The 14,944-nt window shown below is 39.1% G+C and overlaps 1 long non-coding RNA gene across 2 annotated transcripts; it reads left to right on the top strand.

Annotated features, from left to right (window-relative positions):
• Nucleotides 1-6,653: 6,653 nt before the first annotated feature.
• On the top strand, nt 6,654-14,427 carry LOC145436255 (uncharacterized). 2 transcript variants are annotated; one of them, XR_013914233.1, is made up of 4 exons: nt 6,654-7,927; nt 8,731-8,808; nt 9,397-9,503; nt 13,960-14,427. It is a non-coding gene; the product is annotated as an uncharacterized LOC145436255 (long non-coding RNA). The 2 variants fall into 2 exon arrangements; XR_013914232.1 differs by lacking the exon at nt 13,960-14,427 and adding an exon at nt 10,822-11,011.
• Nucleotides 14,428-14,944: the final 517 nt, after the last annotated feature.

The following is a 14,944-nucleotide window of genomic DNA, read 5'->3' as shown; positions in this document are numbered from 1 at the left end:
ATGGGTGCATTTTCTCAGAGGTGACATTTTCACAGGGTTAATGCCAGTGTTGGGATGACTCGAGTCATGACTTGACTCGAGTCAGATTCGAGTCACCTTTTTCAAATGACTTGACTTGACTCGAGTCACTTTGCTAAAATGACTTGACTTGACTTGACTCGGCGTATCAGAAATGAGGATTGACTCGTGACTCGGAGCAAAATTCACGAGTCAATTTCAAGTCATCAAGTAATCGGTGTCCATAAAAGGTATTGCATCCAGAGGTGGTCAGTAACGAAGTACTTCTACTTTTTGAAGTACTTGAAGTAGATTTTGCCTACTCACACTACTTTTTAAGTAGTTAGGATTTTTAGACTACTTCTACTTCTACTTGACAGTTTTCAGTTTTGTAGGCAAAAATAAGCGTAGAATACCTCCTTACTTACTTACTTGTGAACTACCTTTCCTACTTCTACTTGAGTAGAAATTCCGGCGTTACTTCTACTTCTACTTGAGTAGCGAAGGTGACTACTTTGACCACCTCTGATTGTATCTTGCATATGTTCGGATTGCTCGCGAAACGCTGGTGTAACCCGTGAGAGCGACCAATCATTCATTGGTCGTGCGTTTTACTGAGCCTCCATTGTTCTCTCACTAATAAATTGAGCGCTAACGAAAGGACCGAAGCTTACAGCTTATGTTGTCGCAAACTAGTATAGTAAAGTAATTTAATAGCAAAATGTGTATTTCTGTTCACTGTTCTTACCTTAATCAAACCTCTTGTCTCATTGAAATATAATTCGAATATGCTGCATATAGTCCTCACCCATTGCCGCCGGCTCGAATATATCATATATCAATTTGTAAATACGTAATTTATTGCATCTTATCAGTTCGCTATTCTCTATTTTGGCTGGTAACTATAACCTGAGGCTATGCAATTACTTACGAAGTTAGCAGGTCTACGTATATGTGAGCGATACAGTGCCTTTTTTGCGTGTATATTCGTTCATCGGTTAAAAATCAATGACCTCTCGATCTGTATTTTATTCAGCTAGTAAGATTCAATGACGTAACCATGCCTCATACTTTGAAAAGGCAACCTGACTTGAATTGTGACTTGACTCGTGACTTGACTTGACTTGACTCGAGTCACCTCCAAAAATCGAGTGACTTGACTTGACTCGAGTCACCTTCGAAAATCGATTGACTTGACTTGACTCGAGTCAAAATCTGCAATGACTCGAAATGACTCGTGACTCGAAGGTAGTGACTTGATCCCAACACTGGTTAATGCTAGCAGGCAAATGTCTGGAGGGGACAGTTGTTCAGCAATGACGAGCTTTTATCGAGGACCACTAGAAAACATCAACTTGACAAAGCTGACTTTTGTAATTATTGGTAGGGCTCCAGCCATGTCGGGAAAGGGAAAAAAATCGCTTTGATTTACTTACGTCACTGGAAGATTACAAACATATTCACACAAATAACAGCAACTGCAAGCTTGCGAACGTTGTCCATTAACGCTTTAGAATGCATAATCAGGTATTAAACGTCCGTATACGACTGGCAATTACAGTGAATTTATTAGGAGCCTATACGATCACATGGTAATGAATGATGTTCTGCGGCCCGCAGCATTTTGTCATGTTAAAATGCGGCCCGTTATACATGGGAAGTTGAGAGCTCCTGTCCTATGGCGTCGCTTATTCATTCGTCTCAATACTAATTAGGTATATTGCTCATCTCACATAAGCATCAATCCTGTTTTGTGTCTTGCATGGTTTACATTATTTTTCGAAACACACAATTGGCCATCGGTATTGTGCTGATTACGAATTTGAGGGTATGTACCTATAATACAGTAATTACGGAGCAAGCGCTGCAAATCCAGCCTACCCATAGGCTTGGCGCGTGTGTACACTGTAAAAAATAAAAACCTCGATTTACCGCGAAATGTTTGGAAGCACGGTAGCCAGACATTTCGTGGTAATTTAACATTACCGTTAGTCAATGTAAATTGAACTAACATTCTTCCGGTAATCTCACTTTACACGCCAGACTGTAATGTTACAGTCACCTCCGGTATATCCAATCTACATTTTATCCTGTATATTTGCCACTCAGACTGTAATTTTACCGCCTACCAACATACATGCTGTCTGTGTAAATCAGGATTACATACCAGCTTGTAAATTCACGTACATCCCATACCTATCGCAAAACAACCTGATGCTAAAATATCGCAAAAGCTTCTTCACAGCCCCAAAACGAGATTGGAACAAACTGTATATTCATTCATGATTCACGATGATAAGATTATCGATGGAAAAGTATTGCTGCTAGAGGTCTAATTCTTCTTTAGGAGACATGCAGTAACACGAGTGGTCTCCCACCATCGGCCAAACTTCCAATTGTTTCTTTTTCTCGTCCTCATTCCTTCTGTGTAGCTAGTATCTTGCAGCTCCCCTAAAAAGAATTCATGCTTAAGTCGCTATAATAAGCAAAGTTCCTAACCTAGACATGACATTATAAAGACTACTAAGACAAAGAGGGTAACAAAATTATACCGGTAACAATTTTTGAAGTACGGTACCGGTACTGATACATTGTGTGGTGACGGCTCCGCCTTTTACATGATATAGCAGAGATTCATGACCTACTTCACCATGCACTTTATTGCATGCTGTTATTTCTTGACCCCCGATCAGGATTGTCCAGCGTATCGGTAGTGGAAATATATTGAAATCGCCCAAATGTACCATAAAAAAATTCTTTCGTGAGGAGCACACGATTCTAATTCCTGGTCAGATTTAGAAGGGCGCTACTATATTAAAATCGAAAAATTAAGTTATGTTGAATTGCGTGGAGCGCGAAGAAAATTTCAAGAATAATCAAAATCTCTAAAAAAATTGGGAGTGAATTAGTAATTTCAATTTGCATGTCAACGGATGCTAACACATACTAATTGAATTAGGTGTTGGCGGCCGCACAAATTCCCATCTACGGCAGCAGGTTGCCCATCCCTGATCTTATGTCTTACGCCATTGAATCCGTATTCCAGTCTTTAACATTTTTGACAAATTTCCCCAAACTTGTTTGAAAATAGCAAAAAAACATTGGACAGGACATCAATTTGTTTCAAGGTAGGTTGCACTGAGACTAACCCTAATGCTGGTAGTGTCTACAGAGAACAAGGCGTCGTTCTGTACTGCCATGCCCAATTTGATCAGTTTTGGAATTGAATCCAATTGTGTTGATATAGGGTAGCTTAATTGAGGGCGAAATCGAGCAACCTATATTGCATCGAAGTCTGTCTTACGCAGTGCAGTTCGCCAGCTATTAACAACAGCTATCCAGCGCAAAGAGCTTTAGGCTGCTGCCAAAGCTATGAAGTAATGAATGACTTACACGTGGGAATTCCTCTAAATCAGTGGTTCTTAACCTTTTTTCTTCCAGCGCCCCCTTTCAAAAATTATCGTGCTCATGCGCCCCCCATATTCATATTGTAAGGAATGTAATGAAGACAATGAGTAAGAGGGAGGGCCGTAACAACACTTCGTTAACCCCCCTAAAACGATTGCCTTGCGCACCCATGGCGTGATAAACCGAACTTCTGAGAGCTTCGCCCCCACGAACCCCATATCGCGATTTCGATGGTCAGCAAAGTTTGTGTGGCCTGGTTGCCCTATGTACCAACATTTTTCATAATGCATGAATGAATAGGTGGTAATTACATATATAAGTCGCTATCAACTTTTTATCCTCTCAGCCCACGTAATCAGATTTGCCAGTAGCACTGAGTGAGCTGTTGTATAGGAAAATAAAGGACACGTAATTAATAAGTGAACATATTCGGGCGTGCCCGCAGGTACAATTATTCGTTACCAGGACCGGAACACCACTTCGTCAGCCCCCCCCAACAAAAAACGTTGGTCCTGGGCCCCCATCGGGTGATAAACCAAACTTCCGGGGGACATCACTCCCAGACCACCAATAGGCTGTTCGCTATTTGCTTATAGCCTATTGGGTATCTACATTGGGTGTCCATTTACCGAGGCTGCTATTCTCCCCTATTCGCGCGAAGTGCGAAAAGTTTCACTAATTAATGATTGAATTGGTCAATATCATTGGGAATTGCATGTAAATTGAGATCAATTTTTATCCTCTCTCTGCTCACGTAAACACGTCTACCGGTAGAGCTGAGTGAGGTGCAATGTTCTCTCTAAGCTAAGCACGTGCGCAGTGCTGACACGGTCTCTGCACACAGAAAATCTACGTTGCGCAAAACAAATCCGGAGTTATTATTATTTTTTAGTCGTTACGCACTGTTGTCCAAGGGTCAGCGCAGTGAGTTGTTGAGTGTGCGCAGACTCATCAAAACTTAAAGCGAACATTGTGAGGTTTCTTGGAAACTGTAGGGCCCGTTACTAATAATTAAACATATTCGGGCGGGCGAACCCGTTGGTATGACTTCGTTGCATGATGTTATTTCCTGACCCCATGTCTGCAATATCAAAAAATATAGAATCGCTCAACGGGGATATCGCCCAACAGGAATATCCCTGTCGCCCAATCGTACTAAACTAAAAGACGCACACGATTTCAGATTGGTATTTCTTCACTGACATATAATTTTTCCCTGCCAGATGGAATTCGTCTTTTGGGGTTCAGATTGCCAAGACAGGAACATTCGGTGTCAGTCATTTAGGCGCCCATGGACAATTAAACCTATATGTATTTTGAAAGCTATATGTAACGAAGTTTTCGGTGTTAATTTGCTCTGAATACTCATTAAGGATATGTCCTATCACCACATCATCTACTGCGAAGCCATTTGTCTCCAGCGCCCTCCTACCGCCCCCCTGAGCCCAGCGCCCCCCATATCGCCCCCTGAGCGTTTCCGCCCCCCGCCAAGATCGCCAGCGCCCCCTGGGGGGCGCTGGGGGCAAGGTTAAGAACCACTGCTCTAAATCTTCAAATAATATCACAAATTTGCTTAAATGAAGTTGAGCGCGACTGCTGGAGTTTGAATTTGGCGAGCTTTCTTGAATACGAAATAAGTTTCATCTTCAACAATCGTCTTCTGAAAATGGTTGTGAAACACATGTTTAGTCAGAATTCATACAGACTTTGTCAATTTCTCGCGTTCCCCAGGTTGAGAACCACTGATCTTATGTATTGAAGCAAAAGGTTCCTCATTTGAGGTGGCATGTGTACCAAACAAATCTAGCATTGGATCGAAACATGTCTATGCTATGGCTCAAAATGACATAAACATACCAACAGTTTCAACTACTCCGCGGCGGAGTATGTGGTGTCACAGGTCAGTATATAGGTCGACTAACATCCCAAAATAGAACAGAGAATGCGGCGAATGAAATATTTCAATCATGAAATCAAAGTCATCCCGGTGGTGTGCACAGTCGTAGATATTCAAGGTAACGAATACTATGTAGTACTGTACCTTTTACGATGCGTATCCTAATCAGCATTCCTAGGAATCTTCAACGATCGTGTCCACTTTCTTCAAGCACAAGCTTCGCTCCACCCTTTGCTCAAATCTCTATAATGGCCAGACGACGATACGCCACTCTAACGATTTCAAAATAAGTGGCATTCATCCGCTGACATGCCACCAATAATATTTACTGGCCAATGCGTTATAATGTTTGATTTAGGTCGTTTTTTTTACAGAAACATTTATCATTACATCTACACTGTAAACGAAAATGGTGTGTTTTCGCAATTCACACCCTAGCGTAGGGTGTGTTTTGGGTCATCACACCTATTAAGTACTGAATTTGTCATTTACACCTAAGCTATTGGTGGAAATGAGCCGAACACACCCCTACACACATATACCATAAGATATACACCCAAAGCATAGGCATTTGGGGTGAATTGTTAAAGATTACACCTTTTGTCAGACAAATATGAAGTTTGGGATTCAATCCGCGCTAGCCGCTTCCACAAAACTTGACTGTTGAAGTTTTAAGTCTGTGTCGGTCAGAAGCCTGGTTAAGCAGGCAGGGGTGCGGCAAGTCTGCATTCTTGTTAATAATTCAGTCGAATCACTGTATACTGATCATTGTATGGGCACTTGAGAACTTCTCTGCTGTGTCTAACTGTAGGTCGTGTAGGACATATTCTCTTTGGGGTTGAATTATCCACCGAAAATGCGTGTTTCGCTCACTTTATTGTTGTCCATGTCTTTAAGGCTACTTGGGTAGGCTTCGGCAATGTTCCATTGTTCAGTTTTTATGGATTTAACCCGGTTCGATCAAGTAAATTCGCCTACGCATATAGTTTCAGCTTCAGTGACAAATTAGAATTCGTTGTATAACATTCGTGTGCTACATTGACATGAATGAATAATAGCTAAGTCTGCAATATCATATTGTAATTCACATTTATCGTGCACTGCGGTACTCTTACTTTGGCTGAAATTTCACCCTGTCTACTATAGTGTGACCGATGTATCTCAAGTGTGTCGCAAAAATACGACACATTATGAAGTTGTCACGATACTGGTTTATAATTTCTTTCATGTCACGTCAAATGCACAGTTGTACATTGTACGTAGCCTATATGTACAAAATATTTCGGGCCTATTCCCCACAGCATTAGTGTATAACCACAATATAATGCAGGTTAAGGGTATTTAGAGCTGTGAATACTAGAAGGAGTTAAATTTCAGCCACAAACTTATATGAGCAGTACGCAATATGGGCGTAGCAAGTATTCAAATTAGAATGGAACACCAGGTTACGTCACGGAACAACCACGGAATTGGGCGAAAGAGGGACTAAATTGGGCAAAGTTTCCTGGTTATTTTCATATCTATATTGATGTGTTATTCACTATTTGGTAGCTTTATGAATTGCACACTAAGCCTAACCGACAAAGCATACAGCTTTCGGATCGTATCAATGGTTTGATCTATGAAGATAAATCTAGTACTGCAAGACTTTTTGAAGCTTATTACGATGCAATCTGCAGCTTCACAGCTATCAAATCCATATTTCCGATAAATCGATTATAGTATACATACAAATATTCCGGAGATCCTTAACTTCAATATAGTTATTACATCAGTGAGTTAATTGTCACATCATAATGGAATATACAAACCGTCGTCACCAGAACAGCTGCTGCTATGTTTGGCTACAGCTATGTAAAATGTTTCGTTATATACCGTATTTCCGCGCTTAAGAGACCAGACTGGCTATCGACTGACCGTATTAGTCGTCGTTAATCTGTGAAGAAAGCCTCTTTCGAGATTGAAAATATCTGGATGGTGAGTTACATTTCGTATCTGTACTATTGTAGTATAGAACATTTGTTCCGTTGCGTTTCCAGTACAGATCCGATTCCTGTTACTCAGTGTCGCAGCTGTACTGAACAGAATTATATGTAGCAAGTTGGAATTTTAAACGTACCGGTAGTGACGATACATTGAATTCACATAAATTGTTGTATCACCAGTACCGATACCAATCTCCAAGACACAGTAGCTCAATGTCTCTAATGGAGATACTGTTGACAGGTCCAGCATTAGCTATGATTATAAACTACGGTAATTTGGGTTTGTGCGACATCGTTTGTAAGTGCATTGAGAAAAAAATCGACTCGATTGTCGTTATATTGATTACCAAAGCACATCACGACCTGTTCAAGTGTAAAGGGTAGCCTACCACTGACTATGCAGAGCTATGTTTATAGGCCTATCACCCTGTCATTATCACTGAGCTATATACACATTATATATTATGTTATGTTATGGTAGGAAGGTAAACATATTATCTATTCTACTTCAGACTTGCATGGGCAAAGATCGCAAATTTGGGGCCTTTGAAGAATGAAATTATCGATTTCTCCTCATGAGAAAACAAGTGTAACATACAAACAGCAAAGGGCTGAAGCATATGAAGCAATGGTATCTGAGGTGAGCAATGGACATTTGATGAAAGCTTTCGATCCCCGTAAATAGGGGCCAATAAATGTTAATGATATTATGACATGGGTGAAAATATGACGATGCTATATTGCTATCACTATGAATATGAGAGACTTGACTAGGAACAGGCTTACCTCATTGAACATATTTTGCAGTGGCCAACTCAGAGTATGTGACCCATCAACCAGACTACTTCTTTTGAAACTACTTCTCTGAGTTCTGTTCATATATTTATTTTAATTTGAAGCAGCTTGTCATGGATTTGACATAGCCACTTCTATATACTTGCCATTGAGTAGAAATTTACATCTATTGCTTGAGTAGCAATGCGCATTACTGCGGTCAACTCGGTGTGCAACAATGCACGGATTAGCTGGGTCTTCAATGTTTTGACCAATATGAAGAGGCAAACATAGCCTTGCCAAAGTTTATCAAACTATCCTTTCGATCAATATAAACAAATCATAATATATGCACTTCTTGACTCATGATATGACATACACACGATCTGTGCATATGCACAAATCTGCTTTTTGTTAGATTCAAGGACTGATTGCTATTAGTAGCAGACTCTTACTCTGTGAATGTGAAATCAAATATGTTGTTGGTGAGTAATATACTATGCGTAGGATAGTTACAAAATTGTACTTTAACTCGCTTATTTACAAGCATAAAGCAAGTCAAGGCTACAACATCAGTACACATTTCGGATGTCGTGGGCCTTTCGAATCCAATCCAAATTGTCAACTAAACGTTTACCGTATGCCTCATGGTTATTTTTTCAATTTTAGGATGCTGCTATACAAGCTAATATCATGGAACTTCAACCAAATCGTAAAGGATCGTTATCAAACAGCTTATATTCCAAGGTAATCATTATCATTCAGCTAATTTGCAAATTTCCATGTATAGGCTAAGGCAGTCGTTCCCAACGTGGGCGATCTCGCCCCCCAGGGGGCGATTTGGCGGTCTAGGGGAGCGAAAATGACGAAGGGGGCGAAAATGGACAGAGGGGGCGACGGAGGGCGAAAATAGAAAGGGGCGATAGGGGGGCGATGACGTGTCAAAACGGCTGACCATTTTTTTTTAGTCAACCCACGGAAATTTAGTTACAAAAGTGTGTCAAATTAGACATCGAGCCGAAAATTTGACCTTTTTTTTTAGTCAACCCGCCGGTGATTACAGTTTGTATGCCCAATTTTCGGTACACAAAATTTTGGGGGCGATGATCGGTGTTGGCCTTGAAAAGGGGGCGATGGGTCGAAAAAGGTTGGGAGCCACTGGGCTAAGGCAAGTCAAGGTTTCCTAATCAGACCTGTATCTGCGGTCGCTTTGAATCGATTCTGTAAGTCAATATCGCCCAACTAGAAAACGTTTCGTGTTTTGGATTAATACCAAGTAGTCAAATTTAAATCGAGTCCATGCATCTCTTTCTCTGATTATTTTTTAAATTTTAGGATGCTGCTTAAAGACTGCATGCTCCAAGAGCAAGATTATATCACTGGAACTAACCGAGTTTAGGAGTATGCTGCGGCAACTGAAAGACTCGTTATCAAGCCAGCAGGTATGGCAACTTTGTTAACGACACCTGATGTCAACTTTCGTAGTCGCATATATGAAGTAAACCAAAGCAGAGATGGTCAAAGTTACTTGCGTTGCTACTCAAGTCTATGTAGAAATACCCCGTCAATTTGTACTCGATTACAAGTAGATGCAACAGTTCCCAATACAAGTCAAAACTACGTCAAGTGGAAGTAGAATACGAAATGTCGGAAAAATAGTCAAGTATGGTAAGTAGTTTTTCGGAAGTTTGTACTTTGAAAATTGCAATATGAATCTTCGCGACTAATATAAAATTACTAATGGCATATGACACTACTAACAGGAACAATCTTCAAAGATATATTCAGTTATTCCTGGCACAGGTGGTGTTGCGAGACTTGGACAACTAGATATTCCAGTTGTCTAATTATACTAATTGAAGCTATTCTAATTTGTGAAATGTTTCTATGCTCTAATTCTAATTCTAATCGAATTTATGAAATCTTTCTATGGTCTACTGTAATTTTAATTCTAATCTAATGTCTGGGTTTCCTGAAAAGGCTACAGGAGAACCGTAGAATGCGAGACGAGCCAAACTTGCGGTGCAGGAGGGGTGTTCAAAAATGACTTTTTATTCTCAAATTCTACTCGCTACTTGATAAAATTGTTAGGTTACCTTATTGAAGCTTGCGCACTAAGTTTGGTTTGATTCGAACCAGCAGCCGCATTGCTACTGGAGAAGAAAGTTTTTTAAATTTATTATATTAAAATGAGTCAAAACTTTCTGTTCACCCATGAAATTGTTGTCTATAAACGATGCCCACCAAATTTGCCACAATTCAAACCAGCCTGATCGGAGTTACTGATGTCGAAAAATTTGGATTTGAATAAAATAGTATTTACGGTGGGCACAACTGTAATAACTGATTATAGAATCGGTCACCGTAAAAATACTATTATATTAAAATCCAATATTTTTCAACGGCAATAACTCCGCTTCCACTAGTTGGAATCGAGCCAAATCGGTTGAGCAATGTTTCTATAGAAAACCTAACAATTTAATGGGGTGAACAGAAAATTTCAAATCTTCTTTTATTCATTTTCATATAATAAATAAAAAACTTTCTTCTCCTGTAGCAATGCGGCTACTGGTTGGAATCGAACCAAATTTGGTGTGCAGGCTTAAATTAGGTAACCTTACAATTTTATCAAGTAGCCAGTACGATTTGAGAAAAAAATCCATTTTTGAAGACCCCCAGCGCACATATAAGATGAGTTTAGAATCCAATCCAAATTGTCAACTAAACGTTTATACCTCATGGTTATTATTTCAATTTTAGGATGCTACTATACAAGATCATGTCAGGGCATTTCAACCAAGTCGACGTCGCATTGAACCATAAAACCGTATGCTGCGAAACAGTGATGGATCTTTATCAACAGCAGATATTGCAAGGTGATCATTAGCATCCAGCTAATTTGCTAATTTCCATGTATAAGGCAAGTCACGGTTTTCTAATCAGACCTTTATCTGGGTCGCTTTAAATCCATTCTGAAAGTCAATATTGCCCAACTAGAAAACTTTTTGTGTTTTTGCATTAATACCAAGTAGTCAAATTTAAATCAAGTCCATGCATCTCTTTCTCTGATTTTCTTCTAATTTTAGGATACTGCTTAAAGACTGGATGCTGCAAGAGCAAGATTATATCATAGGAACTAACCGAGTTTAGGAGTTTGCTGCGAAAACTGAAAGACTCGTTATCAAGCCAGCAAGTATGACAACTTTGGTAATGACTAGGGCAATTTTTTTTGACCTAAAACATGGAAGATTTTGACCTAAAAAATCTAAATTTTGACCTTTTTTTACTTGAAAAAAATGAAATTTGACCAAATTTTGACCTCACGTATGCAAATTAGGTGTTTTCGCATATAATGTTAAAATTGTACTACCTATCTTCATTTATGGTTGGAACTGTCTGTCCTTACAAAGTAGATTGGGCTGAAAAAACGTTTTTGGCTCAAAAACTGACAGATTTTTACATGAAAAACTAGTATTTTAACGAAATCTGACCCTATGAAGAATTCCAGTAGTTACATTTCGTATTCTGGTGGAAATAATTAAAATTTGTTGTAGTACAACGAAAGATCCTTTCCTACATTCTCGGGTAGAAAGTATCTGTCCTTACTACGTAGCTTGCCAAGAACGGAGAAAGAACGTTCAACAGCAGCATTTGTTGGCTGACAACACTCAAGTTGTGTGCACACTGCTAGTGACAAAGCGTGTTGCTTCATTCTGACAATGTTGTCTATATCACAATTTTTAAGCTTGCGCTTCTTGATATAAGAACCATGCAATGTCCAAGCATTCTTGCTTCAGCTAGGATATTGTGGTACGTTGACCATAAAACCATGTCCATATTTGTTTCATTTGACCCTTTATGATTCACAATGAGCAGACGATGGTCCGTTTACAACGGTAGGCCTATAAAGTAGGCTACAAGCTGTAAAATATCAAATGATAAGTTCACCGACAGCGCAAAATCTACGATACAAACGAAATGCAGAGGTCAAAAATGTTTGACTTTGTAAACAATTTTGACAAATTTTGTAAACAATTTTGACAAATTTTGACCTAACGCTACAATTTTGACCTAATTTTGACTTTTTTTGACATGTCAAAAAAAATTGCCCTAGTAATGACACCTGATGTCAACTTTCGCAGTCGCATCTATGAGGTAAACCAAAGCAGAGATGGTCAAAGTTACCAGCTTTGATACTCAAGTCGATGTAGAAATACCAACTTCAATTTATACTCGATTACAAGTAGATGCAACAGTTCCCAATACAAGTCAAAACTACGCCAAGTGAAAGTAGAATACGAAATGTTGGAAAAATAGTCAAGTATGGTACGCAGATTTTCAGAGGATTCTACCTTGAAAATTGCGATATGAATCTTCGCGACTAATATAAAATTACTAATGGCATATGACACTACTAACAGCAAGAATCTTCAAAAACATATTCAGTTATTTCTGATATAGGCGGTGTTGCTAGTATTCTAGTTGTCTAATTATCCTAATTGAAGCTATTCTAATTTGTGAAACGTTTCTATGCTCTAATTCCAATTCTAATCGAATATATGAAATCTTTCTATGGTCTATTTTTAGGTCTAATCTAATGCCCGGTTTTCCTGGGTACGTTACAGAAGAACTGTCTAGTGCGAAACAAGCCAAGCTTGCTGTGCAGCAGGGGTGTTAAAAATGAATCTTTATTCTCAAATCCTTCTGGCTACTTGGTAAAATTGTTGGATTACGGAATTGAAGCCTAAACACCAAATTTGGTTCAATTCCAACCAGTAGCCACATTGCTACAGGAGAAGAAAGTTATTTTATTTTATTTATTATTTAAAAATTAGTAAAAAAATTCAAAATTTTTTGTTCAGCCATGAAATTGTAAGGTTGTCTATAGAAACGATGCCCACCAAATTTGCCTCAAATCAAACCAACCGAAGCGGAGTTATTGATTTCGTAAAATTTGGATTTGAATAAAATAGTATTTACGGTGGGCACAACAGTCATAAATGATTAAAGAATCGTTCACCGTAAATACTATTTTATTCAAATCCAAAATTTTGTGACGGCAATAACTCCGCTTCCACTGGTTGGAATTGAGCCAAATCGGTTGAGCATTGTTGCTATAGACAACCTAACAATTTAATGGGGTGAACAGAAAATTTCAAATCTTTTTTCGTTCATTTTCATATAATAAATAAAAAACTTTCTTCTCCTGTAGCAATGCGGCTACTGGTTGGAATCAAACCAAAATTTGGTGTGCAGGCTTCAATTAGGTAACCTAACAATTTTATCGAGTAGCCAGTAGATTTGAAAGAAAAAGTCATTTTTGAACACCCCTACTGTACAGTAGAAATTTGCTATTCTCGTGCACATAAGATGAACTATGATTTGATGATGACGGAGTTTGATTCAACTTTTGGCGATTTCAGTAATTCTAATTCTAATCTAATTTGAAAAAAACTGTTAGGTAGAATTATAATTTTAATCTAATTTCCAACTGTGTAGCTCAAATTTTAATTCTACTCTAATTCGAAAAAAAAAACTTGTAGTTGTAATATAATTCCAATCCAATTTGGAAAAAGGGAACGTTTTCTAGCTGTCCAAGTCTGCCTGTTACATGCGGTGTGCATGAACACTATCCATCAATTTCCATCTTGTCGATGCCTAATTGCCCACACATACAGTGATCGTGTGTGAACATGTTTCCTATAGCGGTAAGTTCACCCTATCGGACCACAGTCTGTGCTGCAATGCCTTAGCAAGTGTAACATCTGATTTTTTGTAAGTACTTGGTGAAAATATATATACTTTGTAATGGCTTCTATTTTTGTGGTCTTTCATTAAGTTATGCATGTTAGCATATGTGCCTGTTATTTGGGTTGTGAATATGCATTTTGATCTCAGGATGATGCCACAAGATCTTGCTGAAGATAGTGACTCAGCCTTCGCCGTGCAAGAGTGTTTTGCGGAAACCTGGAGGAGGCGACTTCCCAATACTACATGGGCAATGTTCTTCGAGCAGTATTTTCAGTGAATTTTTCTCTCCGTCGCTGGGATCTCTTTTTTTGTTATTTCGCGAAATATGTTTCCATTTTATGTTATTATGGTTCAATTGATATCGAATATATGCAATCAAGAAAGTTTATTTGCAATAGCGTGCCATTTGGAAGAAGATGCAGGATTTCAAGTGGGGTGTATATATTGAAATTCCGCCCCAATCAATTCTAATGGCTAGGGTGAGATATCCGATATACACCGCAAGGAATGGGGTGGATTCTGGTCATTCACACCGGCAGGGTTACGTAAGTTCTGTTTTCGTGTACCACCTTTTGGGGTGTGTATAACCACTCTTTTCGCTAAGAGTGTAGTCCCTTTCTTTCCCATCTAATTGCGTATAAATTGATATTTATTCCATGTGATGTCACTACTTACCGTACTGACGTAACCAGACGCTGCTTGTGATGTCACAGTGATGCATTGGTTGTTTACTACGAATCTCAGAAAAATCAGTAACGCGTAACGGTAACCTAATGTAAGCTATTACAGGTCGCGGTCGCCTTGTTCGCCATTAACAACTGGTCATTGTGGTCAACTTAGCATGCGGCGCTGATATTTATAGTTTCCCGAACAATATTATACATCCTAAACTGGTATTCCAACTCATCAGTCCTATCCGTGACAACGAATGTAACCAGCGAGACCGGCCGATAGCCACAGCCTTATAATATAGTGGCTATATCTACGATTGCCAGTTGTTTCTTTTACCCTACTATGTACTATACTGAAATTGGTACTAGGGCCAACAATTTCCTTATGACAGACCCCAGTCTCGCGAACGAGGTTGAATCAGGTCAAATCACCACGAGAATGATATCAGTAACATTCAGTT

This window comes from Botryllus schlosseri, chromosome 3 (genome assembly GCF_051294905.1).
Source record: "Botryllus schlosseri isolate E-star chromosome 3, Bs_hap1, whole genome shotgun sequence".
NCBI classification, from domain to species: Eukaryota; Metazoa; Chordata; class Ascidiacea; order Stolidobranchia; family Styelidae; genus Botryllus; species Botryllus schlosseri.
Note: the sequence above shows the minus strand (reverse complement) of the source record. Positions and strands in the feature narration are given on the sequence as shown.